General features: G+C 39.6%; 1 protein-coding gene across 2 annotated transcripts in view; it reads left to right on the forward strand.

The window, feature by feature from the left end:
* The window catches only part of CHRM2 (cholinergic receptor muscarinic 2), a 149,742-nt gene that overhangs the window by 106,722 nt on the left and 24,448 nt on the right, over positions 1–18,572 (forward strand). Inside the window, exon 3 of one of the 2 annotated variants that reach the window (XM_045495786.1) lies at positions 4,836–4,901. The exons of the other annotated variant lie outside the window; for it this stretch is intronic. The gene's annotated coding sequence lies outside the window, so the exon portion shown is untranslated. The remainder of the gene's footprint in view (positions 1–4,835; positions 4,902–18,572) is intronic. 2 annotated transcript variants of the gene reach the window in all.

Consider the following 18,572-nt stretch of genomic DNA (forward strand, 5'->3'; position numbering starts at 1 on the left):
AATGTCAGTTGTACCATAAGCCCAAGATCACCATCTTTCCTTCCTGTTTCTTTTGGAAAACAGAGAGGTAAGGTGAATATAATGTTCTTCTAGCTTCCTTAACTTTCAAAAGATCTGAGGAAAATAACTGGAATAATTAAGCAAGAAAACTTAATTACTGTTCTTCTCCATCTCCTTGGTTCACTTTAAACATAACCCAGTGTCGGGCAATAATGAGCACTGAAAAAATATTGAACGTTGAATGAATTGTTTCTCAAGACATTTGCCGAAATCTGCCAGCATAGAAGCCGGGAAAATTAGAATTAGGAGCAGATCTCAAAGATCATCTAGACTAACTTGTTCATTTTCTAGATGATAGAACAGAAGTCCGTAGAAGGTGAAATGTTCATCCCCAGGTCAGAGAGTAGCCAACCTAGATTTGGACTCTGTCGGGTCCTACCCCATTCCAGCACTGTTTTAACTGTATCTCATAGTCTAGACCCCATGACTTCACTGTATCTAGGTGAATAACTTAAAGGTATGCTGAAGAAGCTTGGGGAAAATATGACAGAAAAGACTGTAGTTAAAAAGACCCAGGGGAAAAAATATAAAATGGAAGAGGATAGATTTACTTTTGACAAGAAGCAATTGGTGATGCCTGTCTTTCTTTTATGACTTTGATAAAGTTCTGCATTAGAACCAAAGGACAAACTAAAAGAATCTTGAGTTCCTTACAAGCAAAGGATCTTTTTTTTTTCTTCATTTCCTTCCCCTGCATCCACTACTTGCATCTGTATTTTTGGTGTTAATCTCTGAAAGAGGAAACAGTGGTAAAACCTGCAAACTCTCTGTTTAACTATTTGAAAACTGATGCTCTGTTTCCATGATTCTAAAAAGGGCAAAATGGTTTGACTGTCCTGTTCCTGATTGATCTGATATTTGGACATTGTACATACTGGGCCTTAGAGGAAAAGAAACACAGTCCTTTTGGAGAATGTCAACACGACTCTATTTTACCCTGGCTTCTTTCCTAAAGTTCAATAAAGGCCATCTTTCAGAAGCACATAAATCCACTTGCAGATAAAGCAAAAGGAATTATTGTCTTTATGTGAGAATAAAATCCTTATTTATTCCTTAACCTCTCCTACTTCCACCTTGAGGGAAGCTTCTGGTGTCTGTGTTCATTTTAGGCCTGTCTCATCTGTCCTCCTTTGAATCTCTGCCTTGTTTTGTCCAACCTGGAGGATAACAACGCCTATTACTTTATATATCTTATTTCCAGAAACAATAGCCTGTGGCACTTCCATTATTTATTCTTTCTCCTTCTGTCAGTGACATAATGGTTTGCCGCTTGCCAAAAATTCTGCTTTTCCAGGCCAGTGATTCCATTCCCTCTAGCATTTTCTCAGATTTAATTTCTTGTGAGAGAAAAAAAAAAAAAAATATGGCTGATAGTTCCACCAAATGGGAACTCAGCTTTGCATGAATTGGGCTGGACTTTAGCATATGCTGGCAGCCAGCGTTCGCATTATTGATGAAGGTGTACTGGTGGTGATGAAGGTAGCAGGTGATGGTGGCAGTGGTGATGACAGTGGTGGTTGTGGGGGTGGTGATGACAGTGGTGATAATGGTGGTTGTGGTGGTGGTGATGGTGGTTATTTGATGGTGGTGGTGTTGGTAGTGGTGTCTCTTTGTTGGTCTGCCTTCTAAAGAGCTCACAGTTCTTAGGATGATCTGTTCCCATTGTAGAATAATAGAGAAAAAATATGACAATAATTTAAAAGTCTAACACGACAGCAACTAATTTATAATCACTATCATACTATTTGTCTGATTCTCGAGAGTGAAAATCATTACATTACCTTTCTTGAGAATAAAACTTTTAGTAATACTGCCATTTACTCTGTCTTTCGCATTGCGTGCTCACACTTTTATTAATTTTTTATATGGGAGAGCCCATAATAAATATAAGAAATAAAATTGAAGGATGTCTTATGACCTGAATAAATCAGTGTCTTTACCGGAATGTACTTAATAAGCTTCTCCCAAACACTCAGCACTAATATTGGCACTGAGAGGGGGTATCATGGCCTCTGTTTCAAGTCAGTGTATTTAGGTCAGAGGTATGATATTCATTTATCCTATACATATTTGTTGAGTACCTTCTGCGTCCTAGATGCTGTGCCAAGAAGAAATGCAGTGCTTGTCCCCACACTAATTGAGACCATGGAATTGCAAACGCCGTTGCATAGCAAGAAATCTGTTAGAATGCAAATACGTAAAATGTCCTGGAAATGAGATTAAAAAAAATCTAAGTTTCACTAGAGTGGTCAAGGGAGGCTTTATCTGAGGAGGAAACATTTTAGCCAAGACTTGGAGGGGAAAATTAAGCATTCAGAGAGGAAGAGCAGAATGCATAACAACAGAGCAGCTTGAGTGCGGCTGCCTTCTTACAGTATCTTTAGCTACTTCAGTGTTGCTGTAGTGTATTATTCTGTTAAGAGTGTAGCATGGGAGGAGATAGTATTGACTTGAGATGAGGCTAGGCCATTGGGCAGGAGCCATTGCATGAAAGGTCTTGTAGGACGGTCCATGTTGGGGTTTTATTCTCCCTCGATGAATTTCCAACAGCAGATTGGCACAATTAACTTGGTAAGTTAGAAAAACCATTGAGTAGAGGATATATTTGAGTCAGACCGGATGCAGGGAGACCCGTTGGGGAGCCTTTAGGGTGAGAACTGATGATGAGACTCTAAGCTAATGTAGTGGTGGTGATAATGCAGGGGTGGTGACTAATACACAGGGCATAAAAGACCTAGTATCTTCAGGAGTTAATTTTTGTTTTTAATGTGGGAAGATTTAAGGATGATTTCCAGGTTTCTGGCTTATAATACGGGACTGAACAATGCAAGACAATGTATAATTAGTTGCTAAACTATGCAGCTTCAGAAAGAAGTTCTTTAAAGCTCATAGGAGTGAGCAGTATTTGAAGACAACTCCTTGTAGAAGGTGTCAGGATGTAAGCTGAGATATCAGAAAGTAGTACATACAGCACTCTGTAAGGAAAATAATTTTCCCAAGTGACTTAGAACTCGCTGTCTTGTTTCTGACTTGTGTTCTGGAGGGTCACTTGACTCCCATAGAAGAAACCCTCTTCCCCTTACTCTGAAAAAGTCGGGTAAATGGCCCACAACCCTTTCCCAAATAAAATTCTACGTCTAACTGGAAAGATACATAAATTCTCTATCACAGAACCCGGTAGGGAAGGACAGAGGAGGGAAGAAAAAAGAAAGGAGCTAATTAGTAATTATTTTCAGAGAAGATGGGGGAGGAGTCAGAGAGTAAGATTTCACTTTTTAGGTTGGGAAAAATTAATGTAGAGTGCCCCAATAAAACAAAATCAAGTCTAACAATAAAATAATCAGCAGCATTCTCAAATATTAAAATGTCATTTTTCACTGTTTTCAAACAAGGCCTATAATAACAAAGGAGAGATATTTTCTACTTTACTAGGAGTGCTGTAATATTTCCATTTATTTTGTCTCTTCCTTAGGCTTCATTTTTGTCAGTTGGTGCAGTGTTTGGGGAAAAAAGCACGTAAGATTAGTGCCCGTAACACAAGAGCCAACGGACAGAACAGAACAAGAAAATAGAGCGGGTTGTGTATCATCTTTTCCAACAATACCGTGGGCAGATCAGGAAGTTCTAATATTCTCAAGATTAATGGTGTCCTTGTTCATAGTTTTGAGATGGATGTATTGAGATACGTCTGTGTGAAATGTACATCAGTACTTGGGCGTGTGAGCGCGTGCACGCGTGTGTGGTTGCGTGACTCAGTGTCGTCTGGTTTGTTTCACAAGATGCAGTATCGTGACCAAAGAGACAGGAGAATGATCTTTCCAGGGAAGTCCCATTGGAAAAGACCCTGAAGGAAAGTTAGAAATCCACTAGTTAAAAAGAAGAAAGGTTATATTACAAAAAGGGAACCATTAAGTACAACGATCTCAAAGTTGGGCTGAGAGCTAAGTATGGTTTGGGGTATGCATAGGAGATCTTCAGGCCGAACTTTAGACTGAGTATCAAGGACGAGTAGGATGTAATGTATTACATGAATTGGGTATTTTTAATGGTAGGAGTTTGGACGTGGGAAGATCCTAAAAGGTTTTCAGTAGGAGTGAGTGGCATACTGCTTTGTGACTGATACACTATTAACATTATTAATACTATTGAGGGACGCCTGGGTGGCTCAGTCGGTTAAGCATCCGACATCGGCTCAGGTCATGATCTCGCGGTCCGTGAGTTCAAGCCCCGCATCGGGCTCTGTGCTCACAGCTCAGAGCCTGGAGCCTGTTTCAGATTCTGTGTCTCCCTCTCTCTGACCCTCCCCCATTCATGCTCTGTCTCTCTGTCTCAAAAATAAATAAACGTTAAAAAAATATTAAAAAAAAAAAAAAAGAGATCAGTTTCTATTAGCTGAGAGTCCTGCCTTTTAAACATGTAATATTTAGGGGCGCCTAGGTAGCTTAATCAGTTAAGCGTCTGACTTCGGCTCGGGTCATGATCTCGCGGTCCGTGGGTTCGAGCCCCGCCTCGGGCTCTGTGCTGACGGCTCGGAGCCTGGAGCCTGCTTCAGATTCTGTGTCTCCCTCTCTCTCTGACCCTCCCCTGTTCATGCTCTCTCTCTCTGTCTCAAAAATAAACGCTAAAAAAATTTTTTTTAAATACTAATGAAATTAATTATAGCTAGCATTTAGTGACTGCTTATTGTTATGCATGCCAGACACTTAATAACTAATTGAATCTTGATCGTCATGCCCGATGATGTAGATGATCTTATCATCGTCCCTATTTTCCAGATTTGTGACCTGAGAAAACGGCCAGGGAACCTGCACAAATGCCACAAGTAGCACGTGAGAGAGCAGGTCTGTGAACCAGGCACAGTCTGGCGGCGAGTTTGTTATTTGTAAGACAGAATGAAGGGGAAAGCGGAAGCTGAGAAACCCCTTAGGAGCCTGTATGATCGTACATCAGTCCTGAGGTGGTGAGGCAATGAGCTTTAGTGGCTACAGAGGAGGTCCATATGTGAGCCTTTAGTCTTACCTTTACTCAGAGCAAACCGTGCTTTTTTCGAGTCAAACTGAAGCTTGTTTGAAGGGAGAAACCCTTCAGCCCGGTGGCAGAGATGGATCTCGCCACCAGCCCTGCATCCACTTGGATCCTGGAACAATGCCCCTAATTCTCTAACTGAAGCCCAGAGCGATAGCATCTTCCCTCAAGGACATCACTTCCGCAATTCCATTCATAGAGCTTTGTTTCTAGAAATGTTGCAGTCTATTGACTATGTAAATGGTGTAGTTGCTTTTCCATGAAAATGCATAAAATTCCTATTGTACTATGTACTACTATTGGCTCCGAGGGGGGAAAAATATAAGTAGCTCAGCATCATTGTGGGAGACAGAACATCTGTTTGCTTTGGAATCCAAGAGAAGCTCTCCACATGGCTTCCCTCTAAAGCAGATTAGTAAGGAACTTGTGAATAAATTATCCCCGGGGCTGTCTTGTCCACACGAACAAGAGTTTAATGTCCCCTAGAACCAATTCCATCATTTTAGTGGTTACCTGGTAGCCATTCTCTCTGGGATAAATTTCTAATGGTAAAGGGAAGCTGTGGTTTCCTCTGATTCCCTCAACCTCTCTGGGATCTTACTGTGTCTCCTCCTGATCCGTTCAATGTCTCTGAGGATCTGCTTCCCTGAAACAGTTTTTGTTTTTCCTACTCCTCTGTTTCCCAAATATCTATTTATCAATTCCGCATACAGGTTCTTAGGAGAGGCACTACGGTTTGCAATCGGGAAAAAGTGCAGCCAATCCCTTCAAATAAAAAAAAAAAAGTAAGAAGGCTTGTTAAATGCTAATGTGGAGCTAGTTCACAGTGTTAAGAAATATCAGAAGAGAGACACCCCACGCAGTCTCGAAGTATCAGGAAAGGCTGCCCATAGGAAGTTGCCTTTAAGCTGGCACTTGAAAGACCTCACCCAACATAGGGACGGGGCTGGGGCAGGTGGATTCCTAATGATAGACTGTCATTCTGGGAGAAGGAACAGTATGTACAAATGTAAGGAGGTACAAGAATTACTGGGATGTCCAGGAAACTTCACTTATTCTAATTTGAACATCCCATCGATTTCTTGATTCCGTTAGCAAGTGTTCCCAAACTGTGGTCTGTGGCATATTTTTAATAAGATGTTAATATGTATCCTATGAGCCGAAATGTTCTCTGGTGAAATGATTTGAGAAATACTGAAATAATCTAAGTTAACGGCTTCTTTACTGCAGCGTTTTTAATACACCAGTGTAAATAGGGACTCACCAAAAGAAGAGTTGAGGATGCAACTTTTCCCAACTTGACAGGGAAATGGTTTGTTGCGCAGAATATTCCTTAGCAAATCGCGGAACTTGTATTCCGTAGGACAAACTTTGTAACTACTTGCTTAGCATCATGGTCAGGGGTTGGAAACCGGATTCCAAATTTTTAACACCTAGTGTTGAGTTGAAAATCTGCAGATGTCCGAACATGTGCATTCCAACCATATTATTTTTTGACCAGTCACTAGCATTTTAGATATTGCTATAATTATGTTTGAAAGGCACCTCTGGTATCTGCAAGAATCCTGAATCGTGACATCAAAGAAACCAACGAAGTTGGTATCAACTTAAGACAGGATTGCATTTCAGTCTTTCAAGAATGATTCCAAGGAAGAAGCTAGATGGGCATCTTAGAGACAGTTCCCTGGAGCCTAAATTTATCTTTATGCTCAGGATATATTGTAATGTGAGCATTTTCTTAAGTTCTCTGGCAAGGACCAATGGTAAGGTAGATTTGCTGAGTTACAGGGAACTCAATTGCTCTGCGACTCACTTTGGATGAAGAACGTGCGGTTACGTCAATATTTTCCATATTCATTTGGCAAAGACCAGCTTTCGCATTGAGGTCATTTTTAACTGATGAGTGAGGCCAGCAAAATCGAATAGCTTTTCCATAGCACAAAGGGTTGGGAGGGGATCTGGTGGATCTCCTATTTTTTCTCTTTGATATAAATGGATGGATCCTCAATAACCGCTTCAAGTAGCTCATCCCTTTGCCATTCTAGAAATAGATGAAAATACAGTCAACTGATTTATGACTCATTTAGGCAGTGATAGAAGTGGAGAGGAGCCCTGAACCAACCCCATGACTATTTTTTAAGTTGAATCCACGTCTGTGGAAATACCAAAGTGCTTTCTTACTTGGGAGATTTTTTTTTTTTTTTTTAAAGTATGAAATAGCCTACCTTTTTCACTTCTCTAGTTACTCCATTTTTTTCTCTCCGAAGCCTGGGTTATTTATACGGATGCTTTCCTCCTCTGTGATTCATTCTCCAAAAAGTCTAAGCGACATGCATATGGACTCGGTCCTATTATCAACATATTCTAACCTATAAGCTCTCACTCCCAACTTAAGAGCAAAGAAAAGCAGAGAACATATACCGATTCTACAAGATCATGATGACAGGTGAGTTCAATTCATGGTAACCTGCTTTTGCTGCCTGCCAGACACAGATCTCCTTCCTTCTCAACTTTTTAGTTCATTCGTCTTTGGCCCATTTGGATTAGCTGTATTTGCCCTCCCATGATCTGCCTGATCATAATTTTCACCATGCATATCTTGTTAAAAATTTGGTCTGAATGCCCAGAGATATTCAGCTAAGAAAATGTCACTAATGCTATCCTCAACCCCTGGGCAGCTCTGTTCTTGATCAGGTTCAGTCAGGAGCACCTTACAATACATTGTCTGGGCTTCCCTTAATGGTTCCCTTGCAGGGACCCTTCCAAATTGTAGGGTGAGTGGAGGTTTTATGTTGTTCAAAATCACTCTGATTATGTATGAACTATACTCATTCTGTATTGGATTCAGGATATTCATTAGGATATTCACTCTTTCATTAACTTAAATTCTACCTGTAATCCAATGCAAAAATATCTCCCACCCTTGTATTGAGCAAAACCAAAACAAACAGGCAAAACCAGAACAAACCAAACGAGAGTGGTTTTCTCTTCTACTTACGAAAATGCACCTTCAGTGCCTTAGATGCAGTTTCTAATTGCCTTCAGGTATTTTCTTTTTTTTATTTCTCTTTCTTTTTCTTTGCCTCCTTTCTCCTGTGCTCCTTTTCCTGAAGTCCACGTTCACAACCCCTTTCCTGCCCTGCTTCAGAGCAGTATCAGGACTGTGTTAGAACAGCCACAGCCCACATTCAGGGGCACCCGGGTGGCTCAGTCAGTTAAGCATCTGCCTCTTGATTTCGGCTCAGGTCATGATCTCACAGTTCATGAGTTTGAGTCCTGCATTGGGCTCTGTACTGACAGCATGGAGCCTCCTTGGGATTCTCTCTGCCCCTCCCCTCCTCGTGCTCTCTCTCCCTCTCAAAATAAATAAATAAACTTTAAAAAAAGAACAGCGACATCCCACATTCCCACATTCAAAACATCCTTCCTTTGCCTTAGACAACCGTTCAGAGGTTCCCTCTGTTGCTTCAGACTTCCTCAGACACATCTCCATCCACACCTTCCACCTTGCCAATGAGAGGTCAAAAGATGGGTCTGGAGAAAACGTCTCTTAAAGCTGTGCCCAGTGTCCTTCCTAGTCATTTGATTACCTCAACACCGTTTATTGCACACCCAGTGTTCACCTAGCATGGTCCTAGCAGCTGAAAACACAAAATCTCCAAGATTTTGCACTCTTTTTGCACTCTTTTTGCACTCTTAAGTGAGTGCATTTGCCACTGCACTTTACTTTGATCGCAGCTGTGCTCATGGACTGAGGCAGGGCAGTTGGATAAACTGTACATAGGCATGACTGCATCAGTTAGGGCTACTGATGACCATTTCCAGAAGATTGGCCTCTTGAATTTGCATTCCTCCTTTTTGAGCTGTAATCAAATTGTCCTCTTTGGGGCCATACTCTTAAGCACATTCAGGCTTCAGTCAACTCTTTCTTACAGGGACTGTGTATAACACTCTTGATTGATCTCAAAAGTTCCAACATTTTGTTACATTTTTTACAAGCAAATGAGGGGAAAATAGGGCGCATAGATTACAATTGGATTAGTATTATTTTCCCCTTCTAGAATGACAAGAAATATTGTGTATATAAATCATACCCCCAAAAATAAATTCACAGATTTCTCATCACCCTGAAAACTAAAAAAAAAAAATCAAAACATAATGTGCTATATTCTGGGAAAGGTCCAGATGGATAGGTAGATTATAGATATTATAGATTTATAGATAGATAAAGGTTTATATAGATCTATAGAGAGATGGATAGATCCAGAAAAACTCAGATGTAGTCAGTTATAGGTTTATCATTTAAAAGGAAGAAAAATTTGGGATGCCTGGGTGGCTCAGTTGGTTAAGTGTCTAACTCTTGATTTCAGCTCAGATCATGATCTCCCAGTTTGTGGAATCGAGCCCATCAAGCCTGCTTAGGGTTCTCTCTCTCCCTCTCTCTCTGCCCCTCCCCTGCTCATTCTCTCTCTCTCTCTCTCTCTCTCTCTCTCTCTCTTTCTCTCTCTCTCTGTCTCAAAATAAATAAATAAATAAACTTTAAAAAATTTTAAGAAAGGAAAATATAGGAAAGGGAAAGAAGAGAGAAGCAGAGGAAGAAGAGGTCAGGGGAGGAGAGTGGAGGGCAGGGAAGGCAAGGAGGTAGGTTGCATGACATTTTCAGTAGAAAATGGAATTTTAGTGAATAATCAGCAATTTGTGTACTAATAGCTATCATTTTTTGAGTACTCATGATCTGCTTGGCCTCTGGCCTCTGTACTCTGTATGCATTATCTCATTTAATACTTAATTGTATAATTTCTTCATCTTGTAGAGAAGGTAACTGAGGTCTGGAGAGCTTAAATAACATGTCCAGGGGTTACACAGGTCCGACTTAGAGGCCAGGGGTACGGTCCACCTCAGCCCACACTCTTTTCTGCTTCACTTACCATTGTAACAGAATAGGCACACATAATTTAGTGACAAATTAATTCCAATTTGTCCTAAAGCCATTGTTTCCTTGAAAAGATATGCAAAAAAAGAAGCAATAAAGTAACTAAAATAAATATACATTTATATATACATGTAAGATTGAATATTGTTATAGAATATCATATATATATAGATACTGAACTAAAAGTCATCGCCATTTTTGTCTTTCAAAATGGCTGCATATTGGCAACTTCATGTGGTCTGACCAAATAAGTGTCTGTATATACACATATCATAAAGAGACATAAATTGATGTATTCATAATAACAAAGAATACCTATTCAGTGCATATTAGGTTTTAGGAAATATTCAAAACACTTTACATTTATCATTTCACATAGTCTTCCTATCAGACCTAGGAGCTTGTGCCATTCTTCCCATTATATAAAAATGAAAATTAAGGGGCGCCTGGGTGGCGCAGTCGGTTAAGCGTCCGACTTCAGCCAGGTCACGATCTCGCGGTCCGTGAGTTCGAGCCCCGCGTCGGGCTCTGGGCTGATGGCTCAGAGCCTGGAGCCTGTTTCCGATTCTGTGTCTCCCTCTCTCTCTGCCCCTCCCCCGTTCATGCTCTGTCTCTCTCTGTCCCAAAAATAAATAAACGTTGAAAAAAAAATTTAAAAAAAAAAGAAAATTAAGACATGGAGAGATTGTATAACAGAGGAAGTCACACAGTTAGGATATGATTGAGCCAAGATCTTGTCCTCATTGGTCTGATCTGAGACCTCATTCTCTTGACCACAGTGCTCTATTGACCCCCTATTTTACCAATTTATTTCTATACGTGTTAGGGGTAAGTCCACGCTGGAGTAAATGAATTATTAAGGACTCAATAAAATTTACTTTTATCACTTTTGCTTTCTGCATCTTTCCTTCATATATCTCCTCTTTTTTATTACCATTTAATACTTAAAGAAATTAAGGTTAAATTAGTTGATTTATTCAAGGTCACACAATGATTAGTGACCAAAAGGGAATTCAAATTTTAGGTCATGAGGCTCTAAGGACTTTTTCTCTGTGCGATACATGGTAAATGCAAACCTTTACAAAGCCAGATGCTTAATTGAGAAGCAGTTTACTTAATGAGAATAAAATCTGTTGTGTCCTGCAGGCTCAATGCTAAAAACGCGCATCAGTGATACTCACTGTGGTCTCATTAGCCTTTTGTATGGAGTTCAAGTCCCTCTGCTTGTTTGAGTTCACACTTAGGATAGAAATGCGTATGTTATCTCTGACCACCCCCTTCTCTTCCTCCCTCATTTCAATCACACATTTTAAAGCCCATCATCTCTTTTCTGGCCCTGCACTTCCTGCCCTGGGTCTGTTCTTTGCCATGGATCATTGCTGTGATTCAGGTACTGGCCTCCCTGCTCCTGGTCATGTCTCTTCAAATCCAGCCCCTGCACAGTGGCCTCGTAGATCTACTTAAAATACACATTTACTCGTTGGGCTGCCTTTTATTTGGACCCTCTCATCAGGTCACCACCCTCTCTAGCATAAAGTCTGAGTCTCTTCAGCAGGGCACGTGAGTGCACCATAGGTCAACTTCTTTCCGACTCTCAGCTACCTCCTTTGACCTCTCCCAGACTCAACCTTGCACTCCCAGCACCACTGAACTTAGATGCACTGCAATCTCTTCCTCTCTAAATTTGCTCAGACTGCTCCCTTCCACATTATCGTGATCATATTTAGTTTTTACAGCAAATTGGTGAGATGGGGACTATAATTATTCCATTTCAGAACATCGCCAGGCTTAGGTTAGCTTTCTGTAGCTACCATCAAGAGGTCTGGAGGAATGCGGTACATCGAAGACATTTATACAGATTTACAGTCTTCTCCTGGTTTTCTTTTTCTCTGATGGAAACTCTTCCTCTGCCATGTCTACCTGATAAAGTTATATGCATAATCCTTTTCAGCGATGTCGTGTGAGGGGAACTTCTCAAATACACTGTCTCACGAAGGCCAACTATGGTTGCTAAGATAAGAACATTTTATCGACACAACTTTACATTGCTATGAAGTCGCAATAATGCTTGGAAAGATAGATGTATCAGGTCAAATTGAACGTCAGGTGCTATTATGCTTTTAAACATAGCAATCAATCTAGGTTGTCATGTTAGGATATTTTATTAACTGCAGCCTAAAGAGACCAACCACCGACCAGAGACAAGATATTTGTTAAGATAGAGCTGCGATCCCAAATCCGGTTGATTCAACTTATCAGAAAGAGAGTCTAAACACTAGCACCTCACTTAATATGTCAGAATGTTCTGAACTGGGACATTCTTCCTGCTGTTGAAAAACAAACCTCTGTTCCATTTTGTGCTGTTGAAAAACAAACCTCTATTCCAGTTGGTTCGTAGGCTCTTGCTCCTTATCTGTTGACTACTGAAGCATCAAACTTTATTTCAGTCCCAAAAAAGGAGGGATTGTGGAGGCAGAGGAGGCTAGATAAACATGTGCCAGAGGCTATCCTATTTGTAAGGAAGAGACAGGTAGGAGGGAATGAGGAAGAGAGTAAGACGGACACTGCAAAATCTCATTTAAAAAGTTGTATTTCTGGGGGCGCCTGGGTGGCGCAGTCGGTTAAGCGTCCAACTTCAGCCAGGTCACGATCTCGCGGTCCGCGAGTTGGAGCCCCGCGTCAGGCTCTGGGCTGATGGCTCAGAGCCTGGAGCCTGTTTCCGATTCTGTGTCTCCCTCTCTCTCTGCCCCTCCCCCGTTCATGCTCTGTCTCTCTCTGTCCCAAAAATAAACAAACGTTGAAAAAGTTGTATTTCTGGCTAAAAAAGTTGTAGATCACAGATATACAGCAACACATATATGTTTAAATTCTAATTGATGTATAATAATAATAATACATGTGAGGCCACACATATAAAGCACAGAAGACTTTCAGCGAATACTTCCATGCAGTGCTCATAGTTGACAACAGGTCAAAGGAATGAAAGAGACAACACAAATCAGTTCATCTGCACGTGTAGTGTCCGCAGGCACAAACCAGCCAGTTCGAGTGGGTTCTGTAATCTCAGTGGTCAAATGCAAGCTGACAACCAAGACTTTGGACTTATATCTAACAAATAACTTGAAATCTTTTCCCCAAATGAGAGGTTGAAGTGTAATAAACACAGGCTCAATCTCTTTCTCTATTGCCTTAATGCAGGTACACATTTGTAATGATCGAATTAATTCTAATAAGCTCTACTGTTAAATGGGGCATGATGTTGATATTTTTCATGAGGCTTTAGTTTCATTTTTCTATGCTGACTCAATTATTCATAATTAATAAATAGAAGTGTCCCTTCTTGGGGGTTGTATTGATACGGTCATTGTATCAGTCAGGGTTCTCCAGAAAAACATAACCAGGAGGATGTGTGGATATGTGTATACAGTTGGTATACATTGTGTGTGGATTCCATATATGTGAATTCACATACTTGCTAAAGTTTAATGGTGACCCTCAAATCGACACTTGTGATGTTTTCGTGGTCATTTCCAGACATGCATAAGACAGTGAAAATTTGAGTCGCCTGCCATACATGTTCCCAGCTGAGGTCAAAGGAGGTGATGCTCTGTCTTCTTGTGTCCTTTTTGTGGTCCATTTAGTGCCACGTGTTTCACTTTGTTGTGCTTTCTGAAAGCCATTTTGCTGTTTAAAGTGATCCTCAAGCATCATGTTGAATTTCTGTCTAATATTTATAAGCACAGAAAGCTGTGATGTGCCATATGGAGAAAATATGTGTGTTAAGCGGGCGTCATTCAGGCATGAATACAGTGCTGTCGGCTGTGAATTCAATGGTGGCAAATCAACAATGTATGTTAAATAAGATGGCTTTAGACAGAAACACACACACGCATAAAACATGGTTATGTATGGACTAATTGACAAAAATGCTGTGACCGTTGGCTTGTAGGAACTTAACCCTGGATTTCCTCTAGGAGTAGTGTGTCAGTATTTACAAATTTAGCGTTCGTGCAGACTCCGTAGAATAGAACTGCTGCAGATACCAAGGATGGAATGTTTATCTTCATCTGTCAATCTGTTTATCTATTTAAGTTCATTTGAAAGAACTGGCCCATGTGATTATGGGACCAGCAAGTCCGAAATCTATAGAGCAGGTCAGCAAGCTGAAGACTCAGACAGGAGCTGTTACAGTTTGTTTTGCTTTGTTTTGGTTTGTTTTTTTTTTTTAGTTTTTGTTTTAATTCCAGTCAGTTAACATACAGTGATATATCAGTTTTGGGTGTATGATATAGTGATTCAGCACTTCCCTGCATCACCCAGTGCTCATCAAGACAAGTACACTCCTGGGGCGCCTGGGTGGCTCAGTCAGTTAAGTGTCCGGCTTCGGCTCAGGTCATGATTTCACGGTTTGTGAGCTCGAGCCCCGTGTCGGGCTCTGTGCTGACAGCTCGGAGCCTGGAGCCTGCTTCCGATTCTGTATTTCCCTCTCTCTCTGCCCCTCCCCCCATGTTCATGCTCTGTCTCTCGCTGCCTCTCGATAATAAATAAACATTAAAGAAAAAAAAGACAAGTACACTCCTTAGTCCCCATCACCTATCTAACCCATCCCTCCACTGACCTCCTCTCTGCTAACCATCAGTTTGTGTGGCTGCGCAGTTAAGAACGCGTTTTACAAAAATAGGAAGAATGCTTCCAAAGTCACCCAGGCCTCTGCTGTTGTGGCCTGAGGTATTTTATGCCTCAACTTTCATTAAATCATAATGGTTTACTTTCATAAACTCAAAATTATGGTCCTTTTGGGTTACATATATTCTACCCTTTGGAGATAGATAGATAGATAGATAGATAGATAGATAGATAGATAGATATCACGTTTTCTTTATCCATTCATCAATCAACAGGCAGCTTCCATATCTTGGCTCTTATAAATAATGCTGCCATAAACATCGGGGTGCACGTATCCTTTGGATTAGGGTCTTTGTATTCTTTGGGTACATACCCAGTAGTGTCATTGCTGGATGGTAGGGTGATTCTATTTTTAACTTTTTGAGGAACTTCCATACTGTTTTCCACAGTGACTACACCAGTTGCATTCCCACTAACAGTGAACGAGGGTTCCTTTTTCTCCACATCCTCACCAACACATATTGTCTCTCGTGTTCTTGATTTTAACCATTCTGACAGGTGTGAGTTTTGGTATCTCATTGTAGTTTTGGTTTGCAGTTCCCTGATGATCAGTGATGTTGAGCATCTTTTGATGTGTCTGTTGGCCCTCTGTATGACTTCTTTGGAGAAAAGTCGGTTCATGTCTTTTGCCCAATTTTAATTGGACTATTTGTTTTTTGGGTGTTGAGTTGTGAAAGTTCTTTATGTATTTTGGATACTAACCCTTTATCAGATAATGTTATTTGCAGATTCTTCCATTCACTAGGTTGCCTTTTAGTTTTGTTGATTGTTTCCTTCACTGTGCAGAAGCTTTTGATTTTGATGTAGTCCCAGTAGTTTATTTTTGCTTTTGTTTCCCTTGCCCAAGGAGACCTATCTAGAAAAATGTTGCTCTGGCCGATATCAGAGAAGTTACTACCTGTGCTCTCTTCTAGGATTTTTATGGTTTCAGATCTCACAGAATTTAGGGAGTTGCTGCCATTTTGAGGCAAAATTTCTTCTTTGGGAAATCTCAGTTATTGCTCTTAAGGCATCAGCTGATTAGATGAGGCCCGCCTGAATTATTGAGAGTGGTCTTCTTTACTGAACTTCAACTAACTGTAGATGTTAACCACATCTACAGACGACCTTCGTGGCAAACATCTAGATTCATATTTGGTTAAATAAGTGGGTACTATCGCCTAACCAAGTTGACGGATAAAATTTATCATCACAGTTTTGATAGATACTGATGAACTTATAGTGAGCCCAGTCCATTGGTGTTTTTACTGATAGAGCAAGTTAAAACTGTATTTTCACACACACAGAGAGACAGAGAGACAGAGAGAACACTTCTGCCAAAGTTCTACGATAGGGAACAAGTAAGCAGAGGGAATAAGTATTCTGAGGGGGAAAAAAGACCCTGAATGTTTTCCACACCTGATTCTCTTTTTCCTCAAGAAGAAAGCACTCACAAAAATCAGTCCACATAGAAATCACAGCCGCCAACCGAAAAGCGAAAAATTCAGTTAAGTGAGCTCACAGACTCAATGCTAAAAACCAGGTGTGAGGACGTTGCCACAGCTTTGTTTAAAGGCTGCGTGCCACTGGGATTGTTGCAATGACATGTAATCGCAGAAGACTCAATAATGAAAGGTGAAATCGGGACCTTGCTATTCTAAACGCTCTCTCTGCCTCTCTGAGTGTACCTGCTGCTGGGCTCCAACCCCTTCGCTGACCTCCCCATCACAGAGTGACAGACCTTGGGGAGAATGAGGGGACATTCTAAGACAAAAATAAACCTGTCATTTTTACAGTCAAAAGTGTCAGAGCTCAGACATCAGTGGTGATTCAAAGAGTCAATAATGTAAGCATTCTTTGTACATAGAAAGTGGCCAGATGTAAAGTAACAGCTTTCACATATAAACATGCTCTCTATACATTCTGGAGAGGTGGCCAAGTGCAAAGACTATAATTCATAGCCTATGTGAATATTGTGCCTGTGTTTACTGACGTTTAGTGCTCATTCCGTATGAAAGTTATTTGCAACGTATTCTTGCATTGCAGACTAATCAATGTTATTTCTTTGGCTTCCAAAATAACCATTTCAACCTTTCTAGACTGCACAACAAGCCACATCAATTCCTTATTTAAAACAGAGGTATTTATTGCGTTAGACTGTAGTCACTTCCCACAGTACCTTCTGCTTCTTTCCAACTATGAGACACACTAAGCTTTATTGTCTTTACTCAAATAATTGTCATCATTATTAGATTATTTTTCAAGGTATGTGTGATTACAGCAAATGTATTAAGTGTTTCATATATGAATTTTTTTAATTTATAAGTATCTTACATTTTTTGGATAAAAACTAACTTATGAGTGGGACTGATTATAGAGGGAGATGGTTGATTTAATCAGGAAGAAGGACTGTGCAGATTTATTTGCTATATTCTTTTTTCTTTTTTTTTTTTTTGGAAAACTTTCAGCTCTACACAGAATAAATATGGAGGCAAGATAATAGTCACCAAGTTCTTCTGATAACCCTTATTGATAGGTGAGAAGGCTGTGTAAAAATATGAACTTTATGAATATATAAGCATAATTTGTCATTAATATATGAATTCTGTGTACAAAAAGAGTGACCGGATGTAAAATAATAGCTTTCACACATAAACATATTCTATATACATTATGGAGAGGTGGCCAAATCCAAAGACGATAATTCATAGACTATATGAATTATATACGTTTTTATACATCACAGAAATATAGTGTCAAAAATCTCATTCATTGTGCAACTAAAAATAAGGTCAGTCTTAGCAAGATCTATGCAATATACATATACAAACAGGTCTGTAAATTTTCATGTCAGATATATTTGCAGAGAACTAAAAGACATCATAGAGGGACAAAGGAGAAAACTAGAATGGATGAAAAACATTCCTGGCTGGAAAGACTTAACTCCTAGACAGTTGTTAACTCTTCACCAATTAATTTATAACAGCCCAATAAAAATACCGTAAAGAAAAGGAGTTCACAAAATATTTTAATGTTTATGTTAAAAGAACATGAAAATATAGTAAAGATAAGTAAGAACAATACACAAATATATAGGATTTATAATTAGAATTTCTAAGTACATTATACAATTAAAGTAGAAAAAATAATGTTGCTGGTACAGGACAAACCAGACGAAACGATGGAATAGAATGGAAGGCCCAGAGATAGATTTAGGATATTTTAAATATTTAGTAGATGATAAAATCATCTTTCCAAATTTGTGGAGAAGGTATAAGTTGTTCAATAAATGTTTCCGCAGTGATTTTTAAACTACTTGGAAAAAAATCAATAATAAATCTCTTCCTACCTTATTGAAGATACAGTCTCATAAATTGTAGTTTCAAGTATAAAATATGTGAAGTAGTTAAAGGATATTATCTCCAACATTTACTTATTTGGAGTGGGGAAAGTGTGAATGTTTGAATATGATGCCCTAAAGTTAAATCTTGATAGATACAACACTTATCCGAAAATTTCCCTGAAAAAAGTGCAAACCAAAAATGCCAGTGGTGAATAAGATAAAAAATATAAAACTTCACAAATCAATAAAATGACAGCTGACATTTCAAACAGGATATTTTACTTAGCTGATTTACTATAGTTTTTAATGATAATTCTTAGTTTTGTTAATGTCTATAGGAAAATAACATAGTGATTCATTGCTGGTGGGAATTTACTGTCAACAACAGCAAGTGTATATAATTTTGGCCAATGATGCAACTTTTAGAAATTTACCCTTTAAAAAAATTTTTTTTTCTTAATGTTTACTTAGTTTTGAGAGAGAGAGAGACAGAGCATGAGTGGGGGAGGGGTACAGAGAGAGAGGGAGACACAGAATACAAAGCAG

The sequence above is a fragment of the Leopardus geoffroyi genome, chromosome A2 (genome assembly GCF_018350155.1).
Source record: "Leopardus geoffroyi isolate Oge1 chromosome A2, O.geoffroyi_Oge1_pat1.0, whole genome shotgun sequence".
Classification (NCBI taxonomy): domain Eukaryota; kingdom Metazoa; phylum Chordata; class Mammalia; order Carnivora; family Felidae; genus Leopardus; species Leopardus geoffroyi.